The sequence below is a fragment of the Pleurodeles waltl genome, chromosome 6 (assembly GCF_031143425.1).
Source record: "Pleurodeles waltl isolate 20211129_DDA chromosome 6, aPleWal1.hap1.20221129, whole genome shotgun sequence".
Taxonomy (NCBI): Eukaryota; Metazoa; Chordata; class Amphibia; order Caudata; family Salamandridae; genus Pleurodeles; species Pleurodeles waltl.
Genome location: NC_090445.1, coordinates 138,657,758 through 138,684,105, shown reverse-complemented (window position 1 = coordinate 138,684,105; position 26,348 = coordinate 138,657,758).

Below are 26,348 nucleotides of genomic sequence, written 5' to 3'. Positions count from 1 at the left end.
TATGCCCCTACAGTGTCTAAGTCTATTCTTAGACATTGTAAATACAGTGTGGCCATATTAAGTATATGGTCTGGATGTTTGTCAAAAACGAACTCCACACCTCCGTAATGGCTACACTGAATACTGGGAAGTTTGGTATCAAACTTCTCAGAATAATCAACCCACACTGATGCCAGTGTTGGCTTTATTAAAAAATGCACACAGAGGGCATCTTAGAGATGTCCCCATATTTTACCCAATTGTTCTGTGCAGGACTGACTGGTCTGTGCCAGCCTGCTGCTGAGAGACGAGTTTCTGACCCCATGTGGTGAGGGCCTTTGTGCCCTCTGAGGCCGGAAACAAAGCCTGCTCTGGGTGGAGGTGCTTCACACCTCCCCCCTGCAGGAACTGTAACACCTAGCAGTGAGCCTCAAAGGCTCAGGCTTCGTGTTACAATGCCCCAGGGCACTCCAGCTACTGGAGATGCCCGCCCCTTAGACACAGCCCCCACTTTTGGCGGCAAGTCCAGGGGAGATAATGAGAAAAACAAGGAGGAGTCTCCCACCAGTCAGAACAGCCCCTAAGGTGCCCTGAGCTGAAGTGACCCCTGCCTTTAGAAATCCTCCATCTTGATTTTGGAGGATTCTCCCAGTAGGAATAGGGATGTTCTCCCCTCAGGGAGGAGGCACAAAGGGGGTGTAGCCACCCTCCAGGACAGTAACCATTGGCTACTGCCCTCCCAGACCTAAACACACCCCTAAATTTAGTATTTAGTGGCACCCAGAACCCAGGAAATCAGATTCCTGCAACCTAAAGAAGAAGAAGGACTGCTTACCTCAAGACCTGCAGGGAAGACGGAGACGACAACTGATATGGCCCCAGCCCCACCGGCCTGTCTCCCTACTTCGAAGAAAACTGCAACAGCGATGCATCCAACAGGGTCCAGCGACCTCTGAAGCCTCAGAGGACTACCCTGCATCTAAAGGACCAAGAAATTCCCGAGAACAGCGGCCCTGTTCAAGAAACTGCAACTCTTTGCAACAAACAAGCAACTTTTAAAGACCATACGTTTCCCGCCAGAAGCGTGAGACTTTCCACTCTGCAACCGATGCCCCCGTCTTGACCTGCAGAAAATTAACACTACAGGGAGGACTCCCCAGTGACTGCGAGCCTGTGAGTAGCCAGAGTTGACCCCCCTGAACCCCCACAGCGACGCCTGCAGAGGAAATCCAGAGGCTCCCCCTGACCGCGACTGCCGGCTTCAAGGAACCCGACGCCTGGAAACCACACTGCACCCGCAGCCCCCAGGACCTGAAGGTACCGAACTCCAGTGCAGGAGTGACCCCGAGGCGATCCTCTGCCTAGCCCAGGTGGTGGCTACCCCGAGGAGCCCCCCCTGTGCCTGCCTCCATCGTTGAAGAGACCCCCCGGTCTCCCCATTGATTCCTATTAGAAACCCGACTCCTGTTTGCACTCTGCACCCAGCCGCCCCTGTGCCGCTGAGGGTGTACTTTCTGTGCCTGCTTGTGTCCCCCCCGGTGCCCTACAAACCCCCCCCTGGTCTGCTCTCCGAAGACGCGGGTACTTACCTGCTGGCAGACTGGAACCAGGGCACCCCTATTTCCATTGAAGCCTATGTATTTTGGGCACCAATTTGACCTCTGCACCTGACCGGCCCTGAGCTGCTGGTGTGGTAACTTTGGGGTTGCCCTATACCCCCAACGGTGGGCTACCTTGGACCCAACTTTGAACCCTGTAAGTGTTTTACTTACCTGTGAACTTAACATTTACTTTCCTCCCCCAGGAACTGTTGATTTTTGCACTTTTAAAATAGCTTATTGCCATTTTTGTCAAAACTGTACATGCTATTGTGATTTTTCAAAGTCCCTAGAATACCTGAGTGAAATACCTTTCATTTAAGGTATTGTTTGTAAATCTTGAACCTGTGGTTCTTAAAATAAACTAAGAAAATATATTTTTCAAATCTATTGGCCTGGAATTTGTCTTTGAGTGTGTGTTCCTCATTTATTGCCTCTGTGTGTGTACAACAAATGCTTAACACTACCCTCTGATAAGCCTACTGCTAGACCACAATACCACAAAATAGAGCATTAGAATTATCTCTTTTTGCCACTATCTTACCTCTAAGTGGAACCCTTGGACTCTGTGCACACTATTTCTTACTTTGTAATAGTATATACAGAGCCAACTTCCAACACATGACAAATGTGTGTCCTTTTTTTCCTAACATCCTGGGGACACTAACGGTACCCAGGGTTTGTGGAAAACAATTGCTCTGGATAAAATTGTCTGTTTTTTCTCATAAAAATGGCATCAACGAAAGGTTTGATGTGCTAAGGTTGCCACCCTCCCAGCTTTCAGGAACGTGCCTTGCTGAATCAAAAAAACATCATTTTATACTACAGTTCTGGCATTTTTCAAAGGGGTGGCCCATTTTTTCTATTTTTTTTACATTAAACCTACTTCCAGTTGGTGCTATAAACCAGTGTGAAATGCATGGGTGATCCAGGAAAGCTATATATTTCCTGAAAAGTAGACAAAATCGAATTTATCAAGGGTTCATATATGTATATCCAGCAACGTTTTCTCAAAGAAACTAACTGTTGAAATAAATAAATATTGAGGACAAACAGGAAAAAAAGCCATTTGTGGCAATGTTTCCATCTGTGTCTTCTTGTCACAATGGCTGATTTACAAAAGTGATGTACCGTTATAGTAGCTCGACCCATTTTGTTGTGGGGCTATATAGGGCTTGTAGATTCTCCAAGAACCCAAGGTACCCGGAGGCAACAACTGAGCTACACCGTACAATCTTTTTTCATTGTGTACCGAGTATAGATCAAATCATATGCTGAAATATGTAGAGTGAAAAATAGGTATCATGGTAATCTTGTGTGGCGTTGAGTGTGGAATGTAGAATGGTGAGAATTAGCCTGGAGATGGAATGTTGGGGCGACGGCTGAGGACAGATCAGGCGAGGAGTGTGGAAGCATCTGGGGTGGCCTGCACTGCTTACTTATACGCTACCAGTGGGCTGAATAAATGCATACATCGCAGCCTTACCGTGTCTGAGGATCATTCCAACATTGGTGACGTGTGGGTGCTTCCAAGCAGTGTCGCCATTCTGCGCGTCTTGTACCTTCATTGCTTCGAGTGCAGCAGTGGGTGGATCTGCCAGCGTGCGTCAACGGCTGTTGCCCTGTTTGGAGGCATGTCGATTGGATTGTCCGTTTTCTTCACTTGCGTGTGGTTGAGCTGTTCAGAAAAGCACGTTTGATACATGCGTTTGATACATGCGTCTGTGTTGCTATGGCAACAAAGTGAAGCGTGTCGATTGGATTGTAATTCCTTTGACTTGGGTGCAATCATTCTGTTCAGAAAGGCACATTTAAAATGCGTGTCTGTGTTGCTATGGCAACAAAGTGCCTGAGGGAAATAACTCCTAATGTGTGTTGACACAGCAACCAATTAAAATGCTGTTATAGGACATCCAGCGTCCTAAGTGCGTGCTGGGAGCCATTGTTTTTTTACTTTCCTAGTCCACTGCTATACATTGAAATTGTTCAGTTCATGGAACATTACGGCGGCCATTTTGAAGCAGTGGAATTTATCAATTTTTTTTTTTATTCATGCGCTTGAATAGCACATCTTGTTTTTCACGAAAGTTCCTGGAACTATATATATATATATATATATATATATATATATATATATATATATATATATATATATATATATGTATAGAGAGAGAGAGAGAGAGAGAGAGAGAGATTTTATATTTTCAGGAAAAGAAGAAAGAAAAATAAAAGAACAAGAAAAATAACTTTATTATAATATATATATTTTTTTTTTTTCCTTTCATTCATTAAAATTCCTCATTTACAGTTGCCATGTCTAATATTCAGCCTCCACTATTTTGTTTATCAGAACCCGGTGAGCCACCCATGCAACGGGAATTGTGGGTTGATATGTCTGAAGCATACGTGGAGGCTTTGGAAGATCAAGAATGTTCCCCAGAAAGATACTTGGCATTATTGAAGCACAGGCTTGGTGTGATTGGTTTACGTGAATTTAAGAACTTACCACAGATGGATAATACCGGTGAAGTGGATGTATACCAGCTTGCTAAGAAACAACTTCAAGAACATTATGGTAAGGAGATGAACGTAGTGTTGGAACAATGTAAGTTTTATTTGAGGATGCAGCATGATGATTAATCGATTGACCAATTTGTTGCAGCACTTAGAGGATTAGCCGTCACTTGCAAATTTGAGCAGATATCTTATGACCAGGTTTTAAGAGACCAAATACTAATGAAAACTAAGTCTTGCAAAATACAGGAGAAATTATGGTCATGCAGCAGTGATCTAACGCTGAAAGGTGCTATTGATGTGGCGAGAACCATTGAAGTATCTGAGAAGTGTATTCAAACTGTCAGGAAAAACTTTAATGATTCTGAATCAGGAGCTATTGCGGTTAGCTCTGTGAACAAAGATTCCAAAGGGTGTGGGAAGAAATCTGATCGAAAAAAAATGGTGCAAAACAATGTTATAGGTGTGGCGCTGGGGATCACCTAGCTAATTTTAAGAAATGCCCAGCTCTGAGTAAAATATGTAATGCATGTAAAAAAATGGGTCATTTGAGCAAAGTATGTAAAAACAATACGAGAATTATAAGTTATGTATCTGAACATGATGAAATGGATGAGAATACGATTCAAGACATTGTTTAGAGTGTCCTAAAGGATAATTATGGTATTGAGAGTAACTCTTCTAAGTTACCTACTTGCAAACTACTTATTGATGCAACTGAGGTTGCAGCAATGGTTGATGCGTGTGCTTGGTTCACCAATATGTGTGTGGATATGTTTAAGAAATTATGGCCTGGTAGGGAATTGATTCTACCAGATGTGAACCCGGGTAGTTATACAGATCATAGGATTCCCATAATGGGTTATGTAAATGTACAAATTGAATTTCAGAGTAGGCAATGTGAAGGTAAATTGTATGTGGCTGAGAAGGGTCAGTTAATTCTTGGTTGGCCGCATATCAAGAAACTGGGTATGAAGATTGACTTTACGAAATTAGCCCCAGTGTATACTGTACTTGAGCACGATTTACAACAGGAGTTGATCTATGATGAGTTAGATACGAATTTTCCTGCAGTGTTTTTGGAATCTTTAGGTAAGCTTAATGGATTCAAACACCAAATCATATAGCAAGAAAATGCAAGTCCTGTGAGACATAAAGTGCGTAATGTTCACGTGAATTATAGACCTAAACCTAAAGTGATGTTGAAGGATTTGTGTGAGAGGAACATTATTGAGCCTATTGAAAGTTTGGACTGGATCTCTCCAGTAGTAATATCTTTTAAAGGGAATGGAGATCTCAGGCTGTGTGTCGATTTGAGGTCCTTGAATGAAGTGATTTGGGTTGACACATTTCCTATGCCAAATTTACAAGAATTGGTATTATCTGTATGCCAGGCCTCTGTATTTTCCACCACAGATTTATCCAGTGCTTATCATCAGATTGAATTGGATGATAATTCTAAACTTTACACTGCATTTATAACAACGGAAGGTGTATTTCAATTTAGAAGAATGCCTTTTGGCCATGCTAGCGCTTCTGCTGTTTTCCAGAGGGAGATTAATAGAATTTTCAGTGTTGTGCCGAATGCAATGGTATTTCAGGATGATATCCTGATTTATGGCAAGGATAGATCTGAACATGACAAAGTGTTGAAAGATGTTTTGGTCACACATCGTGAGAATGGGTTGACTGTGAGGAAGGAGAAATGTAAATTTGGCCAAAGACAAGTAGAGTATTTGGGTAACATCATTTGTCAAGAAGGAATTTGTCCTAAAATAAGTCATGTAAAAGCTATGGTGGATGCTCCTGAGCCAAGTTGTAAGGAGCAATTGATGTCGTTCTTGGGTCTCACGAAATTCTATTCACGTTTTATAGAGAATTATGCAACCAAAGTAGAGAACTTGAGAAAACTATTGAGGAAAAATGTTCCATTTGTGTGGTGTAAGGATCAGTCTATAAGTTTTGAATGTATTAAGCATGAAATAATACAAGCTCCATGTTTGAAACCCTTTGTAACTAATATGGATTGTGAGATTGCTGTTGATGCAGGCAACTATGGTATAGGGGCTGTTCTTTCTCAAAAGAAAGGTCATGAGAAATGGATTGTAGCCTATGCCTCACGAACACTTTTGCAATCCGAAAGGAACTATTCAGTGATCAAGAAGAAATTGCTGGCAGCATCTTGGGCTGTGCAAAGATTCCGGTGGTATACAGTATATGGGGGAAGAAATTCAAATTGTCCATGGACCATAAACCGTTGGTCAATATTTTACATCCTGCTGGTGGGAAGAATCTATCACCAAGACTTGCAAGACTTGGTTCTAAGTTACAAATGTATTTTTTTGAGGTGGAGTACATTCCTGGGAGGTGCAATTTTGTAGCTGATGGGTTGTCACAATTGCCAATTGGAAGTGAGAATGTTGGTGTGGAGTGTGATGTTGCATTTACATATGAGAACATGTTGTCTGGTTTGGAACAGCATGAGGGGTTGGAACGAGGAATTTTGACAGAACAGGAATGGGATCAAGAAATGGTGAAAGATAATGAAATAGTGAATGCGTGTTGAGAGGTGAAAGCGCTGCTTTATGGAAACTGAAGGATGAGCTCAGTGTTTGTGGTGGGGTAATTTCAAGGGGTGATAGATTTATTCCTCTGAAGGGAATACGGGAAGTTATTGTAAGGAAGAGTCATGTTGATCACAGTGGTATGTCAAGGAATAAGAGGAAATGAATGAATTTTTCTGGTGGCCTGGAATTGATGTAAGATTTGTAAGAAATTGATTGGTTTAGAGTGCGAGAGCATGCACAGCACCTTTAATATCAGTGGAGTTACCTGATAGGCCTTGGAGGAAGTTGGGAATTGACTTCGTGGTGCCATTCTCTTCTATGCCAGCTAAGGAAGCTTATGCTATAGTCTTGGTAGATTATTTCTCAAAAGGGCCAGAAGTGGAATTTATAAACAAAATTTCTACGGCGACAGTAATTAAAGTTTTGGAGAGTGTATTTTCCAGGGAAGTGGTACCAGGAATCCTAGTATTGGACAATGGAGTACAATTTACCTCTACAAGGATGTCAGAGTTCTTGAAACAGAATGGTATAAGACATGCTAGAGTCGCTTTATATAATCCTTCTTTGAATGGTCAAGTTGAAAGATTTAATAGGGTAATTAAATAAATGATACAATTGGCTCTAAAATCTGGTATTCCATGGAAACGGTCCGTACGGGACATGCTTACATCATACAGGGTGGATTCTGTGACTGGAAAAATTGTTAAGAGGAAGGAAACCGTCCACTAGTTTGGTTCTGTGGTGGTTGATGGAAAGGAATCAAGTAAAATGTGGTGTGAAATGTGATGAGGAAATGAGAGACATGGTGCGAGCCTGTCAACTGCATACCAAATCGTATCACAATGTCAAGTCCAGTGTGTGTGAATTGTCAGTGGGACAAAGTGTTTGTTTTAAATTGGCTGGGATTGTTGATAAGGGAAGGCCACGTTGGTCAGAGCCAAGGAAAATTGTTAAAGTTTTGAGAAACGCATTTCAGTTGCATGATGGCAGAATCTGGAATGTGAGACGGTTGTCTATCTGTAAGTCTGGAGGAGAGAGTGTTGACGGATGTTCAGAGGAATGTAATGGGTATCTAATGGAGGGTGTTCCTGATGTGGTGGATGGTAATGATCAAGATGAAAGTTGGTGGTTGTGAGAATGGTATTGTTAGAAATGGGGTCTTTGGTTGGCAGTCAGGTTACCCCCCGTCCAAGCAAGGATCCACACTCCAGTTAGGGTAAAAGGGAATCACACCCAGCGGCACATGCGTCGGAAATCCAGCCACACGATGATCCGAAAACCACGCAGCGCGGGTTGCGATCTCACCAGCCTCCGTCAGTGATGCTGCACATCGTTTCTCCAGCTCCGTGCGTCAATTCTTCAGTTGTGTTACAGGCGAGCGCCGATCTTCAGCCGCTAAGCCTGCAGCGCGTCGATTTCCCATCCGCAGATCGGAGCTGCGTCGATCTTTTCCCTGCACGGCATTCTGGCCATGGATTTCTTCCTCTTAGGCTGCCAGCTTCTCCTTTCAGGGTCCCAGGAACTGGGTGGGTACCACTTGGCAGACTCCAGGGGCTGGCAGAGAGAAGTCTTTGCTAGCCCTGATACTTCAAACAACAGGAGGCAAGCTCTAAATCAAGCCCTTGGAGATCTTCACAAGATGGAAGGCACACAAACTCCAGTCTTTGCCCTCCTACTCTGGCAGAAGCAGCAACTGCAGCATAGCTCCACAAAGCACAGTCACAGGCAAGGCAGCTCTTCTTCCTCAGCTCTTCTTCCTCAGCTCTTCAGCTCTTCTCCAGACAGAGGTTCCTCTTGGTTTCCAGAAGTGTTCTACAGTCTGTAGTTTTGGGTGCCCTTCTTATACCCAATTTGTCCTTTGAAGTAGGCCTACTTCAAAGCAAAGTCTCTCTTGAATGTGAAATCCTGCCTTGCCCAGGCCCCTGACACTCACCAGGCGGTTGAAGACTGCATTGTGTGAGGGCAGGCACGGCCCTTTCAGGTGTGAGTTACCACTCCGCCCCTCCCTTCTAGCACAGATGGCTCATCAGGATATGCAGGCTACACCCCAGATCCCTTTGTGTCACTGTCTAGTGAGAGGTGCAACCAGCCCAACTGTCAAACTGACCCAGACAGTGAATCCACAAACAGAGAGGGTCACAGAAATGGTTTGAGCAAGAAAATGCTAATTTTCAAACACACAATTTTAAAATCAACTTTACTAAAAGATGTATTTTCAAATTGTGAGCTCAGAGACCCCAAACTCCATGTGTCCATCTGCTCCCAAAAGGAATCTACACTTTAATCATATTTAAAGTTAGCCCCCACGTTAACCTATGAGAGGGAAAGGCCTTGCAACAGTGAAAAACGAATTTGGCAATATTTTACTGTTAGGACATATAAAACACATGACTATGAGGGTCATTCTGACCCTGGCGGCCGGTGGCCGTCAGGGCCACCGACCACGGGAGCACCGCCAACAGGCTGGCGGTGCTCCAATGAGCATTCTGACCGCGGCGGTTCAGCCGCGGTCAGAAGCGGAAAGTCAGCGGTCTCCCGCTGACTTTCCGCTGCTCTTTGGAATCCTCTATGGCTGCGGAGCGCGCTCCGCAGCCATGAGGATTCTGACCCCCCCTACCGCCATCCAGTTCATGGCGGGAAAGCCGCCATGAACAGGATGGCGGTAGGGGGGGTCGCGGGGCCCCTGGGGGCCCCTGCCGTGCCCATGCCAATGGCATGGGCACGGCAGGGGCCCCCATAAGACGGCCCCGAAAAGTATTTCAGTGTCTGCCTTGCAGACACTGAAATACGCGACGGGTGCCACTGCACCCGTCGCACCTTCCCACTCCGCCGGCTCGATTACGAGCCGGCATCCTCGTGGGAAGGTTGTTTTCCCCTGGGCTGGCGGGCGGTTTTACAGGAACCGCCCGCCAGCCCAGGGGAAAACTCGTAATACCCGCCGCGGTCTTTTGACCGCGGCGCGGTAATTTGGAGGGCGGGATCCTGGCGGGCGGCCTCCGCCACCCGCCAGGGTCATAATGAGGCCCTATATGTCCTGCCTTAACCATACACTGCACCCTGTCCTTGGGGCTACTTAGGGCCTACCTTAGGGGTGCCTTACATGTAAGAAAAGGGAAGGTTTAGGCCTGGCAAGTGGGTACACTTGCCAAGTCGAATTTACAGTTAAAAACTGCACACACAGACACTGCAGTGGCAGGTCTGAGACATGAGTACAGAGCTACTTATATGGGTGGCACAACCAGTGCTGCAGGCCCACTATTAACATTTGATTTACAGGCCCTGGCACTTCTAGTGCACTTTACTAGGGACTTACTAGTAAATCAAATATGCCAATCATGGATAAACCAATCAACAATACAATTTACACAGAGAGCATATGCACGTTAGCACTGGTTAGCAGTGGTAAAGTGCTCAGAGTTCGAAAGCCAACAGCAACAGGTGAGAAAAATTAGGAGGCAGGAGGCAAAAGTCCAACAGATAGGTTATGATGTAGTGGAAGAGAAAGAAGACACCTGCCTATTTGGATGACTATGTGATAAACGAATTATATCATTTTAGGTATTGATTTAAATGTTACTGTGTATAGTTAAATTAATTGGAAATTGTGTAACTGATAATGAACTATTTCACATCCATGATCAATTGTATATTGAACATTGTATTAAGATTTGTTGGGGAAAGATGTGTGGTGTTGAGCGTGGAATGTAGAATGGTGAGAGTTAACTGGGAGATGGAATGTTGGGGTGACGTTTGAGAATAGATCAGGCGAGGAGTGTGGACGCATCTAGGGTGGCCGGCACCGCTTATTTGTATGCTACCAGTGGGCTGAATGAACGCATACATCTCAGCCTTACCGTGTCCGAGGATCATTCCAACAGTTCTTCAAGAACCCGAGGTACCCTGAGACAACAACTGAGCTACACTGTACAATGTTTTTTCATTGTGTACCGAGTATAGACCAAATCATAAGGTGAAATATGTAGAGTGAAAAATAGGTATCAAGGTAATTTATGTATTTCTGAAATTGGCACAAGATAAGTATAGGAGCAGTGAATATTTGTACATCTCTGAATTTGTGGGTACCTGTACGAGCATATTATTCAGAGGGCATTTTTCAAAATGTATTTTTCCACTCAAAACTGACTCATTGTTTGTCAAGTGGGTAACTGTGGATTTTGAGCCCTAGCTCAGCTGGCACCTAGGGAAACCTAGAAAACCTGCACATTTTTTAACAATAGACAAGTAGGGAAATCCAGGATGGTTGACTTGCATGGGTCTTGCCAAGTTAATTAGACAGAATCCCTTGCAAACCTCAAACTTTGACTAAAAAACACATTTTCCTCACATGTCTGAGATGGAAGGTTCTGGAATTTTACTTCCACTCAGCATTCCCCCACGTCTTCTGATAAAAATGGTACCTCACTTGTGTGATTATGCCTTGTCCGATGACAGGAAGTGGCTCAAAATACAACACAGATACATTATATTTTTCCACTCAAAGCTGACCTGTTTTGAGCAAAGGGAAACCTAGGAAACCTGTACATTTTTTAAAACAAGACATGGTATGACTTGCGGGGCTCTCACCAGGTTGTTTTACCCCTGAATCCCTTTCAAACCTCAAACTTGGACAGAGCCAAGGGTAGTAAAACACATAAAAAAACACATGGAATAGACATTATGGTGAACAGGGTTTCATATCCCTGGTGGAAATGATTTATATTATGTTGATTAGAGAGTAATATATGGTTAATTTGTACATGTAGGCACTGTCTTTCGATGTACTGAAGAGGCCAAAAATGTTAAGGCCGAAACTCGTCGACAATGCATATGAGGAGTGTTCTTGGAATCGTGGAATTATAGAGTTAGGAAAATGGGATTGTATTGCATATAAACATCAGGAACAAGGGACCTTGAAAAGGCAATACTATATATCACTACCTCAGAGTATAATACTGCTTGCAAATAAGGCTTAGCATCTTATGTATTGAAAGACTTCAGTGCAAGAACACATTTTGCTTTTTCTTTTAGAATATTGTATGTTGTATGTGATATGTGTTGATTATGTGTTTTGAATATTCATGTATGGTTAATTGTTGCATTAATGCTTTTGTGATTTGGTTAGAGGTTTGTCATTGTTTTACATAATTGGTGGGAGCCAGACAAAGAGAGACAAAAATTAATAAATAATTTCAGTGGTAAAGACAAGAAATGTGGTCCAGTGACTAATTGATTCTTTCATTTGAGATAATTATCAATATTTATTTGTACCCCCCTGTGTATCTGCATTTTGGATTGATAGACTGGCCCTGACACAATGGAGGCTACGAGGGCCTCCCCTAAAGGATTATTGATGTAGGCACTTGGCCAAGTCACACAAGTGTGGTAGCATTTCTACTAGGACAAGTGTGGGAATGCTGATGGTAGGAATTTTGTGGATTCCTGCTGATTCTGTAAGTTTACGTCACGTAAATGTGCAATTTTAGGCAAAGTTTATGGTTTGCAGGACATTGTAGGGGGGCAGATTGGAGGAAAATGCCTCCTATGTGCCCCCAACAGGGGCAGAAAGACTATTGGCGGTCGTATGAGTGGGTGGGGGTTAGGCCCGATGCCTGGGGGGCCTGTACCACCCATTTCGCATTAAAAAATCCCTGGTGTCTAGTGGGCTTCCTGCCCTCCGGGGAGGATAGATTGGAGGTTCTTACCTCCAATCTGCCCCTGAGACAGAAAGACTTAGGACCTGGGGGCGGGAGGGAGCACTGGCCCATTGCTGGAAGCCACTCCCCCTCCAAATATAATCCCAGGTCGTCCAGTGGGCTTTCTGCCCCCTTTGGGGGAAGATTGGAGGAAAACACCTTGTATCTTCCCCTGACAGGGGCACAAACAATGCTGGGGGTAATTTGGATGGGTGGAGTATAGTCCCAATGCCTGGGAGGACTGTCCACACCCCTTCTGGTAAAAAATAAATCCCTGATAGCAACTTCCAATCTACTTCGGGGGGGAGAAAGACTTTGGACCTGTGGGGATGGAGGGCATTAGGCCATTGTGAAGGGACCACTCCCCCTTCACAAAATAGTTCCTGGGTTCTAGTGGATGGCCAGTGCTTGGGGATCGCCCTCCTGCAGCAATCCACAAACAGGAATTCATTGGGGAAAGGTCCAGTTGTAAAGGAGAGATTCTTTTATTTCCAGTGACACCTACCCCATCTGAATCAGTGCTCGGGGCTGAGGTGTGCCCCTGAGCACTGATGAATTGAAAATGAAATAAGTTGATCACTTTCACTTTCAGTGTGATGACCTCACCATGCCTTGCCAGCAGAGTGTCAATACATTGTAAAACAAAATGCCTTGGGATGCTGGAGAAGCTTTCCCCCAGCTTTCGAGGCTGGTGTTCACACAAGAGGATTCCCTGCCCGGGTGCGAGGATGGCCTGGAGCTGTCCTCCGCATTGAAGCGGTTAAATATTTGGGAGAAAAAAAACTGACGTGGTTAGTAGATGGGAAACATTCCCCAGATCGGTTTCTCACCATCCCTATTGAAAGCAGCCCTGGACTGGAGTTCCAAACAAATCAATATCCAAACACCAAAGAGTCCAAATCCATTCTGCTCATCTCCTGTTTTTCCTAAAACAACAGGACAACATCATGCCTGCACTAAAGGTCGTCCGTAAGCAGTTTTTACAGGAAAGAGAAAGTGTTAAAGTATTCTGCCTCATCAACAAAAGCTTACATGGCTAAGCTTCGAATTCCCTTTTAAAGGTGTTTGTCCCTTATCTTTACAATTTATACCTCATGTCTTCTAATCTTAACTTAATGTCTATATGTCTGACTTGTTAGAAGATGTTCAGAGAAATTATTTTTTTGTGAAAGAATCATTCCTGTGGAGTTCTCTAGCTCCCTACACATGATTTCCAACTTTCTCAAATTCAGGTAAGAGATAAAAGTTGATTTTTTTTCTAGCAGACTTCTGGGAAACTCTCCCAATACGAAACAGTAGTTGCCTTTCCTCAGGCTTGTCTGTCAGATGCCTAAATCCACTTTACACACCTTAACTCTGCAGACTCTTCATCAATGCTTTATCACCTTTCAGCATACATAGTTGATGGAGTCCTTCAATTCATAGTTCTACTCCAAGAGATGATCAGATATTATCCAGAATGTATTACAATTTAAATCTTTGTGTAGCTTCATTATGGCAATCTGACACTACTGCTAGAATTTTACTGCATTTTACAAAAACAAAGTAAATAGGAAGGAGTTAAACTAAAATAGCTCTATATTGCTGATGCTAACCAAATGTTGTTGATGGTCTCGAAATGACACTGAGGCCCCCATTACAACTTTGCCGCCTGCCAAGTTGTATTCATTGTGCGGCCTCCAATGCGGCCGCACTCCTGCGGTGGACATTTCAACATCCCCGCTGGGCCGGCAGGCAGAAACCAACTTTCCGCCCACTGGCCCAGCGGGGATGTCGGCCACAATACGGGAGCCCACTCCAAATGGAGCCGGCGGTGTTGCGGCAGTGCGACGGGTGCAGTTGCAGCCGTTATGCTTTTCACTGTTTGCTATGCAGACAGTGAAAAGCTCCATGGGGCAGTGGCAGGGGGCCCCTGCACTGCCCATGCCAAGGGCATGGGCAGTGCCGGGGCCCCCAAGGGCTCCACGACTCCCCTTTCCGCCAGCCTTTTCATGGCGGTTCCTACCACCATGAAAAGGCTGGCGGGAGGGGGACTTGTAATCCCTGGGGGATCACAACTGCTGGGACCAATGTGGCGGGAAACCGCCAGTCCCGGCAGTGGGACCGCGGCGCTTCCACCATGGTCGTAATCACCGAGTTTGTACCGCTAGCCTGTTGCCGGTACAAACTCCAGAACAGCCCTGGCGGTCTTTGACCGCCAGGTTTGTAATGAGGGCCATAGTACTCTAACATAGCCAAAATTCAGAGTGTGGCTTGGTCCCAGTTATTGAATATTTCCTCTCTGATATTAAGCAGTGCTATCTCTGTGCCCTTGAGTCATCCGACACCCAACTGAAAGAACCTGAGAAGAATGATTGGTTCCAGGTATGATGGACATTGATAAATTACTACTGTTTTAAACACCTTTGAAATTCAGGATAAGTCTGAGATAGGTTGATTTTTGAAAGATTGTCTAGGTCCATCACAGATTTCTGTTCAATTCAATTTCATGTTTGAGGCTTGATCCAATAGAGAGGGAGGCAGTGTAAGGTAAGTGTCAAAGGTCCCAGATCAACTACTTTTACATTACAAACATCCCATGACAGTGAGGATTTTTTGAGAGACCTCAAGATTTTTCTGGTGTCGTCATTGCCAGGATAAGCTTCCAGATCAGGCAGGTCTGTTGACTAAAGTCCTAGAACTGGCTTATCACGCCAAAGATTCCCAATCTCCTGTGGATCCTGATATCTTGGTAGGCTGGGCACAGAGAGCTATCTGTGAACTTGGGAACACTAATTGTGCCATATCTACAGAGCAGAGGAGATCCATCCTTATGCGAATTGATCCTAAACTCAATGACCTAGCAACCTCGGAAGCTGCTCCAGTGGCCGAGGGTCCGTTATTTCAAGGACCTTTTGTTAAGGAACGACCCACTACCTTTCTAGTCCCATTTTTTCTCCTCTTTGAAGATTTCTTTAATTCCACTGGCAGGACCACTATATGGAATTCCTATTTCTCCCCTTTGGACTGTCCTCAGCCCCATGGTGTTTCACCAAATTGATGAAGCCAGTGGTAGAATCCCTCAGAGCAAGAGGAGTCCACCTGATTCTATACCTGGCAGATCTGCTCAAAATCTTCAGACTCTCCTATTTCACCTCTCTTTGACTATCCAACTTCTTCAGAGTTTGTGCTTCATAGTAAACTCCCTTTTGACTCTGTCACAACAACTAGAATTTCTGGGCTTCCAGATAGATTCAGTCCACACTCAGTTGATTTTAACCCCTCTCAAAAAATACACAACATCAAGAGAGAGTTAAGGTCTGTGTTATCCAAACAGACTGTGTCATTGAAATTGATTGCCAGGTTAGTGGGGCTTCTAGTATCCTCAATTAAGTGCATTTTCTCTGTGTCCTCTCCATTACAGGGCTCTTCAGAGACAAAAGATCCACCATCTCTGAAATGGCCTTTCTTACTCAGAACATGTTCCTCTATCAGTGGAAGCAGGAACGGAAATTCATTGGTTTGCTGATTCACATGGAGGCTTGGAAGTGCAAGACCATTTTCAGCAAGTCTCTGGAAATAGTGACAGAGTCTGATGACAGTCAGTGGGGCAAGATGTAGGTCTCTCTTCATGGGGGGACTGTGTTCAGAAGCAGAGCTAGGTCTCCATATCAATTGCTTGAAACTTCTGATGGGAACTTTTGCCATCCAAAATCCCAAACACCAAAAGAGCGGTTGTTGCCATATCCCAGAGTCCTATCACAACCTAGATGTCAGAAGTCAGAGATCATTCTTGTTGGACCTGGCTTTTTGACAGGGTCATCCCCAAACTTTTTTTTGCCTCCTATTTTCTTCTGACCTGTTGTTGTTGGCTTTTGACCTCTGGGCACTTTACCACTGCTAACCAGTGCTAAAGTGCATATGCTCTCTGTGTAAATTGTACTATTGATTGGTTTATCCATGATTGGCAATTTAATTTACTTATAAATCCCTAGTAGAGTGCACCATAGGTGCCTAGGGCCTGTAGATTAAATGCTACTAGTGGGCCTGCAGCACTGGTTGTGCCACCCACTTCAGTAGCCCCTTAACCTTGTCTCAGGCCTGCCATTGCAAGGCCTGTGTGTGCAGTTTCACTGCCACTTCGACTTGGCATTTAAAAATACTTGCCAAGACTAGAACTCCCCTTCTTCTACATAAAAGTCACCCCTAATGTGTGCCCTAGGTAACCCCTAGAGCAGGGTGCTGTGTGGGTAAAAGGCAGGACATGTACCTGTGTAGTTATATGTCCTGGTAGTGTAAAACTCCTAAATTTGTTTTTACACTACTGTGAGGCCTGCTCCCTTCATAGGCTAACATTGAGGCTGCCCCCATACATTGTTGAAGTGGCAGCTGCTGATCTGAAAGGAGCAGGAAGGTCATATTTAGTATGGCCAGAATGGTCATACAAAATCCTGCTGACTGGTGAAGTCGGATTTAATATTACTATTCTAGAAATGCCACTTTTAGAAAGTGGGCATTTCTTTGCACTTAAATCTTTCTGTGCCCTTCAATCCACGTCTGGCTAGGTTTAGTTGACAGCTCCTTGTGCATTCACTCAGACACACCCCAAACACAGGGTACTCAGCCTCATTTGCATACATCTGCATTTTGAATGGGTCTTCCTGGGCTGGGAGTGTGGAGGGCCTGCCCTCACACAAAGGACTGCCACACCCCCTACTGGGACCCTGGCAGACAGGATTGAACTGAAAGGGGACCTGGTGCATTTCTTAGACACTCTTTGAAGTCACCCCCACTTCAAAGGCACAATTAAGTATAAAACAGGGGCTCTGACCTACCTCATCAGACACTTACTGGAGAAGAAACCTGAACCAGAAACTACATCCTGCCAAGAAGAACTGCCTGGCAGCTCAAAGGACTCATATGTCTGCTTTCTCCAAAGGACTACTACCTTGCTGTTGGCCTGCTGCCTTGCTGAACTCTTGTCTGGCTGTAAAAGTGCTCTCCAAGGGCTTGGATAGAGCTTGCCTCCTGTTCCCTGAAGTCTCAGGACCAAAAAGACTTCTCTTTTTCATTTGGACTCTTTGTGTGACGAAAATTTCGACGCACAGCTTGTTCCGCAGCGAGAAAAACGCCGCACACCGACGCTGATCGACGCGACACCTTCGGGGCGACCGGAACTTCGACGCACGGCCTCGAAAGGACAACGCCACCCGACTTCCGGAGGGGAAGCGAAACTTCGACGCACAGCCCCGCGGAACGACGCGCAGCCGGAAAACAAGCAGGAGAATCCACGCACAGACCCCGGGACATCTGGTAATCCCCGCGACCCACAGAAAGAGACTGTCCGCGCGCCGGAAAATGACGCACGACTTCCCCTCGTGAAAAATAACGACGCAAGTCCGTGTGTGCTGGGGAGAAATCGACGCACACACCATTTTTCCACGTATCTCTTCTTCTGCGGCCCTTTGCGGAGATTTTCCTCTCCAAACCAGGTACTTTGTGCTTGAAAGAGGCTTTGTTTGCTTTTTAAAGACTTAAGACACTTTATATCACTTTTCAGTGATATCTTTACAAATTCATATTGCATCTTTGATCGTTTTGACCTGCAAATACCCAGATAAATATTATATATTTTTCTAAACACTGTGTGGTGTATTTTTGTGCTGCTATATTATGGTATTGTGTGATTTATTGCACAAATGCTTTACACATTGCCTTCTAAGTTAAGCCTGACTGCTCGTGCCAAGCTACCAGAGGGTGGGCACAGGCTAATTTTGGATTGTGTGTGACTTACCCTGACTAGAGTGAGGGTTCTTGCTTGGACAGAGGGTAACCTGACTGCCAACCAAAAACCCAATTTCTAACAATTCTTATACCACCAATCTGGCGAGCTCAACCATGGTTCCCAGTAGTGCTATTTCTGACCTGTGCTCCCCTGATCCTTTTTTCTGTCCGTCAACATCTCCTCCTGCATCTGGACGGCCTTCCTCATCCCCTGATCATCTCAGCTCAGCTTTGGTTGATGTCTTGGATGCTTTTAGGGAAAGACGGCATTCCCTGGGTATTTTGCAACAAGTTGCAACTTTCATCAGACAGGAATGGGCAGTTGGTACCCACAGACGCTATGGGGGTTATTACAACTTTGGAGGAGGTGTTAATCCGTCCCAAAAGTGACGGTAAAGTGACGGATATACCACCAGCCGTATTACGAGTCCATTATATCCTATGGAACTCGTAATACGGCTGGTGGTATATCCGTCACTTTACCGTCACTTTTGGGATGGATTAACACCTACTCCAAAGTTGTAATAACGCCCTAAGTCGCTGCTTGGAAGAGAAGGTGTAAAGAACTGAATGTTGATCTTATGGGATCACTCTTTTGTACGGTATCAATTTTTTATCAGAACTTTCTTCTTCATGCTTAGCCTATAGGACAGTGAATAATTTCAGTTCTGCAACTTTAGCTGGGCACCTTCCTATAGAGGATAAACCGGTGGGTGAGCAGACGCTGGTTTCTGAATTGATGAGGGGCATTCGTATGGCCAACCCTCCCAAACCTAAGTATTCTTTTCTTTGGGATGTTAATATTGTACTTACATTTTGGAAACAATGGCCAGCAAATAAATATGTATCCCACAAACAGATTTCTGCTAAATTGACAATGTTATTATGTCTAATCTCATGTAGAAGGGTGTAGGTGTACGTGCTTTAGATCTAGCAGGTAGAATGTATTCACCTGAAGGCGTGATATTCAACATTACTAGACGTACTGAAACTTATTCCACGTCAGTAACCTATCCAAATTTTCCAGACAATCTCCAATTGTGTGTGGTTCAATGTTTAAGGGATTATGAAGCAATTACGTGATCTAAGACAAGATTCAGTTGGTCAACTTCTTATTGCTTTACAAAAACCCTTTAGACCTGGATCTGCTGCTACCTTGCCAGATGGATGAAATGGTTATTATCTGAGGCTGGTATTGGTGTTTCAAATTTTGGAGCTCATTCCTCCAGATGAGCAGTGGAGTCAAAATAATTTATTTAGGCTCTCATTTAGAAAACATTTTGAGAGCTGCAGATTGGTCTTCAGAATCTAAATTTCGTAATTTCTATTATAAATCTTTTGTTGATGTGGCGTCTGTGGTGGTAAAGCAACTTTGAACAAGCATAATCCAAGCCTCCAGTCCTGACATAGAATAAAAAATGTTCTAGTTTACGCAACAAGAATTTTCAATTATATTAAGGACACAGAGGCGAGATTTATCCCACCCTAGATCATTATTGTTATCATATTTGTCAATACTTTGTTTATAGAATTGTGTGATTATCCTCCAAGCCATATTGGAATGTGTTATGCAATTTGTTTGGGACTATTTTTTTCTATAGATTTTACAATTCATTTTTCTTTCAGGTAACAACCAATAAAGTGGTTGAAAATGATGCTCCACCTTAATCTGAAGTTAAAAGGGAATGAAGTCCGGTTGGCTGATTCCTTCTAAGCCTCGAGAGCGCTCTTTGATGTCCTGTAGTGACCTGTTGACCCTGTTGGTCTTCCGTTGGAGGCAGTGTTTCAATATTTCAGATCCATGTTGGCGTCCATTGGAATTGTTGGTGACTATATTTTTCAGACTGGATTGTACAGCACTTATGAGACTTTATTTACAAACAAAGAGGACTCAATATGGTGGTTTGATACTCTTGGAAAGGTTATTCTCCTGTGATTGGGGCATGTGTCGTGCTTACTATGACTGATGGTCATTGTGCTTTGTTTTTACTTCAATGTGATTGACTGTTGAATTTTTCAACTAAAGAAAAGAGAAGCATAATCCTTGCCTCTGTGTCCTTAATAGAATTGAAAATTCTTGTTTAGTAAGCTAGATTTTTTTTTAATTTTGGAAGATAGTTCCTCTGCAGACAGAAGTTTGTTCTGGGAACATTCGGATCCACATCTGCTGGAACAGTGGTGTCTGCTTTATTTACACAAATTCTTATTCAGACACTGACTAGTGCCATCCCAGAATTTCAAAACATCATAAAACAGCTAATCTTTTTCTGAAGGACAGGTACTAGACCTAACACAAAGGTCGCCATATTGTCACTTGAATATTTTTTACCAATCTGGCCTCTACTTTTAAGTCCAGGCTTGTAAAAATATTGGGAAAAGTAGTGAAGACCACGATTGTTCCTTTCTAAAACATAAACCTTAAAAAAACACATTAAATGTCAATTAAAAAGTATATGAGAGTTGCCTTGTTTCCGAAACATTATTAGAGCAAACGTGGATTACTATTACTTGGAAATTCTGATAATTTTACGAGCTCCTATCCACCTACCAGTTCTCATTTTTTCAGAACAGCAAAATGTAAACAAATTGCCTGTATGTTTTTCTAAGTAAGGTGGCAAACCTACCTAGCACAAAAGATAAGTCGAGTTTTGGCACAGCAAGGTAGGTGTAGTCCGCACTATTTTACAAGAAGTGTATGAGCGTTGCCAGGCGGCAAATTTTGCCACTTTGAAATCCCGATGGTGGCAGATGACTTCCGCTTCCAAGCTACTCCCACCACCTGTATCCTAGTCTAGACACTCCCCCAACAGCCGGGAAACCCAACCCTGAGGGCTGAGGAATGGGCGCGTCTGGGTTCTCCATAACTGGGGGGTCCGATTAGTGCCCCACGTCACAGGCGCGTGGGAAGGAAGGGTGGAGAGGATCTAAGGCGGAGGGCGTGGCTCCATTCAGAAGGGCGTGGCCTAAACATCACAGTTACCTGGCTCGCGCCTGCTTCAGCCTCTCGATGAAAGGTTCCAAGGGCAGCTGCAGGCGGTACTTCTGTGCAGCTGCTCCCAGAAACTCAGGCAACAAGTAAGACAGCAGGCAGGGGTGAGAAGATCGTGTATCTACCAGGGGTGAGTTTATCTTTCATTTCATTCTGTGTGGTTCTTGTGCGTGTAGTATGAATGTGCAGCTGTATTTCTGTTTTATTCAGAATTGTATATGTACAGCTTGATCAGTGCAATCAGTGGTGCCATGTAGAAATGTACGCACGTGCACAACTATATAGTACTTTAACAACCATACGTGTATTTGTGAATGTGCACATTTGTGTGGGTGTGTTATGTGTACGTAGGTCGACAACCAGAAATATGTATAGGCTACAGTTCAGTGATATTAGCTGTCCATCTCAGTGTTACTATGCACGTCCATTCTTGGTTATAGTTGTCCTGTCCACTTACTGTTACCATATCTGTATCCAGCTCACTGTTACCATATCTTCCCTGCTCACTGTCACCGTATATGCCTGCTCACTGTCACCGTATATGCCCTGCTCCCTGTCAACACATCTGCCTGCTCACTGTAAACATATATGCTCTGGTCACGGTCATCTATGCCCTACTCACTGTCAGCCCTGCTCACTGTCCCCATATATGCACTGGTCACGGTCACCCTATATGCCCTGCTCACTGTCCCCATATATGCACTGGTCACGGTCACTCTATATGCCCTGCTCACTGTCCCCATATATGCACTGGTCACTGTCACCATATATGCCCAACACTGTCAGCCCTGCTCGCTGTCACCATATATGCCCTGCTCACTGTCCCCATATATGCCCTGCTCATAGGCACTGTCACCATATATGCCATGGTCACGATCACCATATATGCCCCGTTCACAGTCACCATATATGCCATGCTCCCTGTCACATTGATGCCCTGGTCACAGTCACCATATATGCTCTGCTTACTGTCCCCATATATGCCATGCTCCCTGTCACCATTGATGCCCTGCTCACGGTCACCACATATGCCCTGCTCATATGCACTGTCAGCATATATGCCATGGTCACGATTACCATATATGCCCTGCTCATGGTCACCATATATGCCATGCTCATATGCACTGTCACCATATATATGCCCTGCTTACTGTCACCATACCTACCTGGGTTCATTGCTGCCCTGCCTGCCCCTTCCCAGTGTTACCATGTGATATCTGCCCTCTCACTGTCACCATATATGCCCTGCTCACTGTTATCGTGTCAGCTCCTGCTGTCTTTTACCTTACCTTCCCTGCTCATTGCTGCCCTGCCTGGCCCTCCCCAGGGTTACCATATCTGCCCCATATCTGCCCTGCTCGCTGTTGCAATAACTGGGCCTTCTCGCTGTTACCATACCTTCCGCTGCTCATTGTTACCATATCTGCCCTGACATATCATATCATATCCGCAGCTGCTCATTGTTAGACTGCCTACATGCTCACAGTGTTGTTCTATCTGACCTTTTCCAGTGTTACTCTAGCTGCCCCTCCTCAGTGTTCCTGAATGGGCTCTTCTCTGAGTTGCTTTATCCACCTGCAAGTTGTTACTTCCTCTGCCAATTATTAGTGTTACTCTATCTGCCCCTTCTCTGCTACTCTCTCCACCCCTTCTCTATGTTACTCTGTCTGCCCTCTATCTGCCCCTTCTCTATTTTACTCCAACTGCCCCTTCTCTTGTTACCCTTACTGTCCCTTCTGTATGTCACTCTAGCTGCCCCTTCTCATTCTTACTCTATGTGCTTTTCTCGGTGTTGCCCTGTTACTGCCTCTGCTAACTATTAGAGTTACTCTGTCTGCCCCTTCTCTACGTTACTCTCGCTCTTTTTCTTTATGTTACTTTATCTTCCCCGTCTCTATGTTACTCTACCTACACCTTTTCTATGTTACTCTATCTACCTGTACTTTGTTACTCTACCTGCCCTTTCTCTATGTTACTCTTTCTGCCCCTTCTCATTGCTCCTCTATCTGCCCTTTCTCTATGTTACTCTTTCTGCCCCTTGATGTATATCTATGCCTTCTCAGATTTCTGTGTGAAGTGGACCTATTTGCATCACGGCTTAATCGACAAGAGTCCATGCTTTTCAGATGGCGTTCACTCAGAAGCCCTGGCAACGGATGCTTTCCTACAGGACTGGTCTCAGTTCTGGGGTTATGTTTTTCCCCTGTTCCTGATGATTCCCAGAGTCCTATCACAACCTAGATGTCAGAAGTCAGAGATCATTCTTATACCGCCATTCTGAAGAGCTCAACTGTGGTTTCCAGTAGTGCTATCTCTGACCTGTGCTCCCCTGATCCTTCTTTCTGTCCGTCAAGATCTCCACCTGAATCTGGACGGCCTTCCCCATCCCCTGATCATCTCGGGTCAGCTTTGGTTGATGTCTTGGATGGTTTCAGGGAAAGATGGCATTCCCCGGCCTCTTCTCTGTGTTACTCTCCCAGCCAATCTCAGTGCTACTCTACCTGCCTTTTCCCAGTGTTACTGTATTTTCTCTCCTCGTTGTTCCCTCCCTCGGTGCCCCTGGTGTACCTGGAGTGTACAATGTAGTGCCGATGGGTCCAGGTACATTCTGCTTGATAGCGCCCAAGGTTGAACATTAAAAGTTGCCCAAACGTTTAGCGCCCAAGGTTGAACATTAAAAGTTGCCCAAACGTTTGCTCACCTCGGTGCGAAGTGCCCCTTGGCATGTTTACTCCTTGCACAACGCACCTGGAACGTGGCCCAAAGAGAAGCCATGAACATATCTCTTTTCGAGGGTGTTGCTTCAAACAAGGCTGCCTGTCTCTACTGGCTTCTCCCGCCTATTTTCCCAAATACGATCCCATTGTTAGTGCAAAATCTTAGATGGGCGTTTCGGTGGCACCCCGACTGGATTATGTTTCAAGGCTATATAGCTGATGGGAAGTGATATACAATTGATTGTGTATATGATGGTAACATCATATCCCTAGTCTGACTGGCATGTCGTCTCGTGACTATTTTGGCACAGGGGCAGACGATTTCACATTTGTTGTGTTTGATGGGCATTTCATGGGACAATGTCTGATGAACAGACTTATCCTGGTAGAGTGTCAAACTGGCATTTCATAACCCACTTGTTTATTAGCACACATTGTCCCATCATCTGTGCCTGACATGGTGTTTGATGGTCAAATGTGAAATAACAGCTTTTTCATTAAGTATTTCATACTGCGCGCCTGCCGTTTCTAAGCACTACAAATAACATGTTACTTTTACTCAAGGTGCTGTTACTCAAAGCAACACCCCGGTGGGCATGTTATGACTCAGTCAGGCCCTCTTCAGGCGACCATGACCTAACCACACTTGACAGTGCAGCTGTTGCATGTATGACAGGGGCGCGCGCGCATTCCACTTGGAGTCCAGGATAATCCGCCCTGCGGCTGGGTTCCACGACGCAAGCTAGACAATGCTAAGCGCTTGAACCATGTTAGACATGACTCGCCCATTGTTTTGAAAATTAACAAATAGTTTTTCAAAGCATCTCCAAAATCTGCCTTTTTACCCACAGGAGTATGTGAGAAATGCTTCACCAGTGCGATAGATCTGTGCTGTGATCTTATCGGGGAAGCGCAGCTCCCCTTTTTTGACGTCACACTTGCGTGTGTAACTCCCTCCCAGGCTTCTATGCCAGCCTTAGGACCCGCCCCAGTTGATGTCGGTTGTCCTATTGGCACAGCGGCAGCTCAGTTGTTGCTGTGATATCTCAGACACCATCTCACGTTGTGATTTCGAGCACCACACACAGCTTCCCTATGTTGGCATTCCCGTGGAAAGGCCTATCACGTTCATCTCGTGTGAGGCTATTGTGCGCTCAGTTCCCCGTGTGTGATGTGAGGAGGGCAGCTCTACGTGTGAGGTGCCACACGACGGGGTGAGCCCGATGTTTGTGTCACTGCCATAAGAGCCTCTCCCCACTGTCAACTCTGTAAGGAAAGTAGCACCACCAGTGTGATGTCACTGCAATAAGTGCAGCTCCACTGTCTGACGTCACTTCTGCTCTCACGTGAGCTCTCGCCAAGCTTTCTGGTGACATCACGCTCAGAACAGTCCTTACTGCAGTGCAGTGACAGACAGGGATTGCCTTTGGGTGAGGGTGGTGAAACGTGGTTGCCAGTAAAACTACGAAACCCAAGAACGTCACAAAAACTGGAACACAAACAAAAATGCAAAAGAAAGTTGTCGTGGTTCGTGTACCTCATAGGATTTTTACAGTTCCTGCTTGTACAGTGGGTCGCTAGCATGACCCAAAGAACCTTTAGAGCATGATTTAAGTTTCAGCAAGTAATAGCTGGAGGTGTTTTGTAGTGTGATACATATTTTAGATGACGTGGGGGCGGGAGAGTGACACTGCAGGTAAGAAGGTGCAGTTAACAGCTTAATGTTACTGTTTTTATAGGGTGTAGACTTCAAGTACAGCTGCAGCACTCTCACTTTTTTTTCCTGCCAGGCCTCCACCCTCATTCCATTCAGTTTAGTTGCAGATGTCTGTTCTGTACTTTTTAATGACCTGTTCTTTTTGTCAATGCTGTGTCTTGCTTTGAGTGTTTTTTTTTTATTAAGGTTATCATAGCAACCGTTTGTTGTTTTTAGCTTGCACCATGCCTGTTACTCCTGGGGGCAATTCCATAGGCGCGGAGGATGTTCTGTTCTTGGAGCTTCTCGCTCATGTGTTCACCATGGGTTGATTCATTTACGTATCAGGGGTGACGTTAGGGAGACACCATAAAGATAATGACGATGTAGCCACATTAGAGCGAATCAGTTGTCCATATTTATATAGTGCTTCACTGTGAAACGAACTACCTCTGGGCACTGTTTGGTGGAAGATAAGTTCCATGTAGCTGACTGAGAAGGAGTATGAGACCATTTGTTTTCAGAATCCAGTGGATCCGCTCTTTCCACAATTTGATAGGAGTATGTCTTCAGTTTAGTATGTCTTTAAACTCAGGAAGACACACTCTTGCCTCACGTTAGAAGGAGTGCGACTAAAGTAATCTTTAGAACCAGCGAGCTCTAGTGTTGGCTCCACTTGGAGTATATCTTCGGTTGTATTTACAAACAGGAAGATCCACTCTTGCCTCATCTTAGAAGGTGTATGTCTTCTGTAGTCATTATAATCCAGCAGATTAGCTCTCGCCTAACATTAAAAAGGAGTTTGTCTTCTGTTGTTGTTTAGAACGTGGAT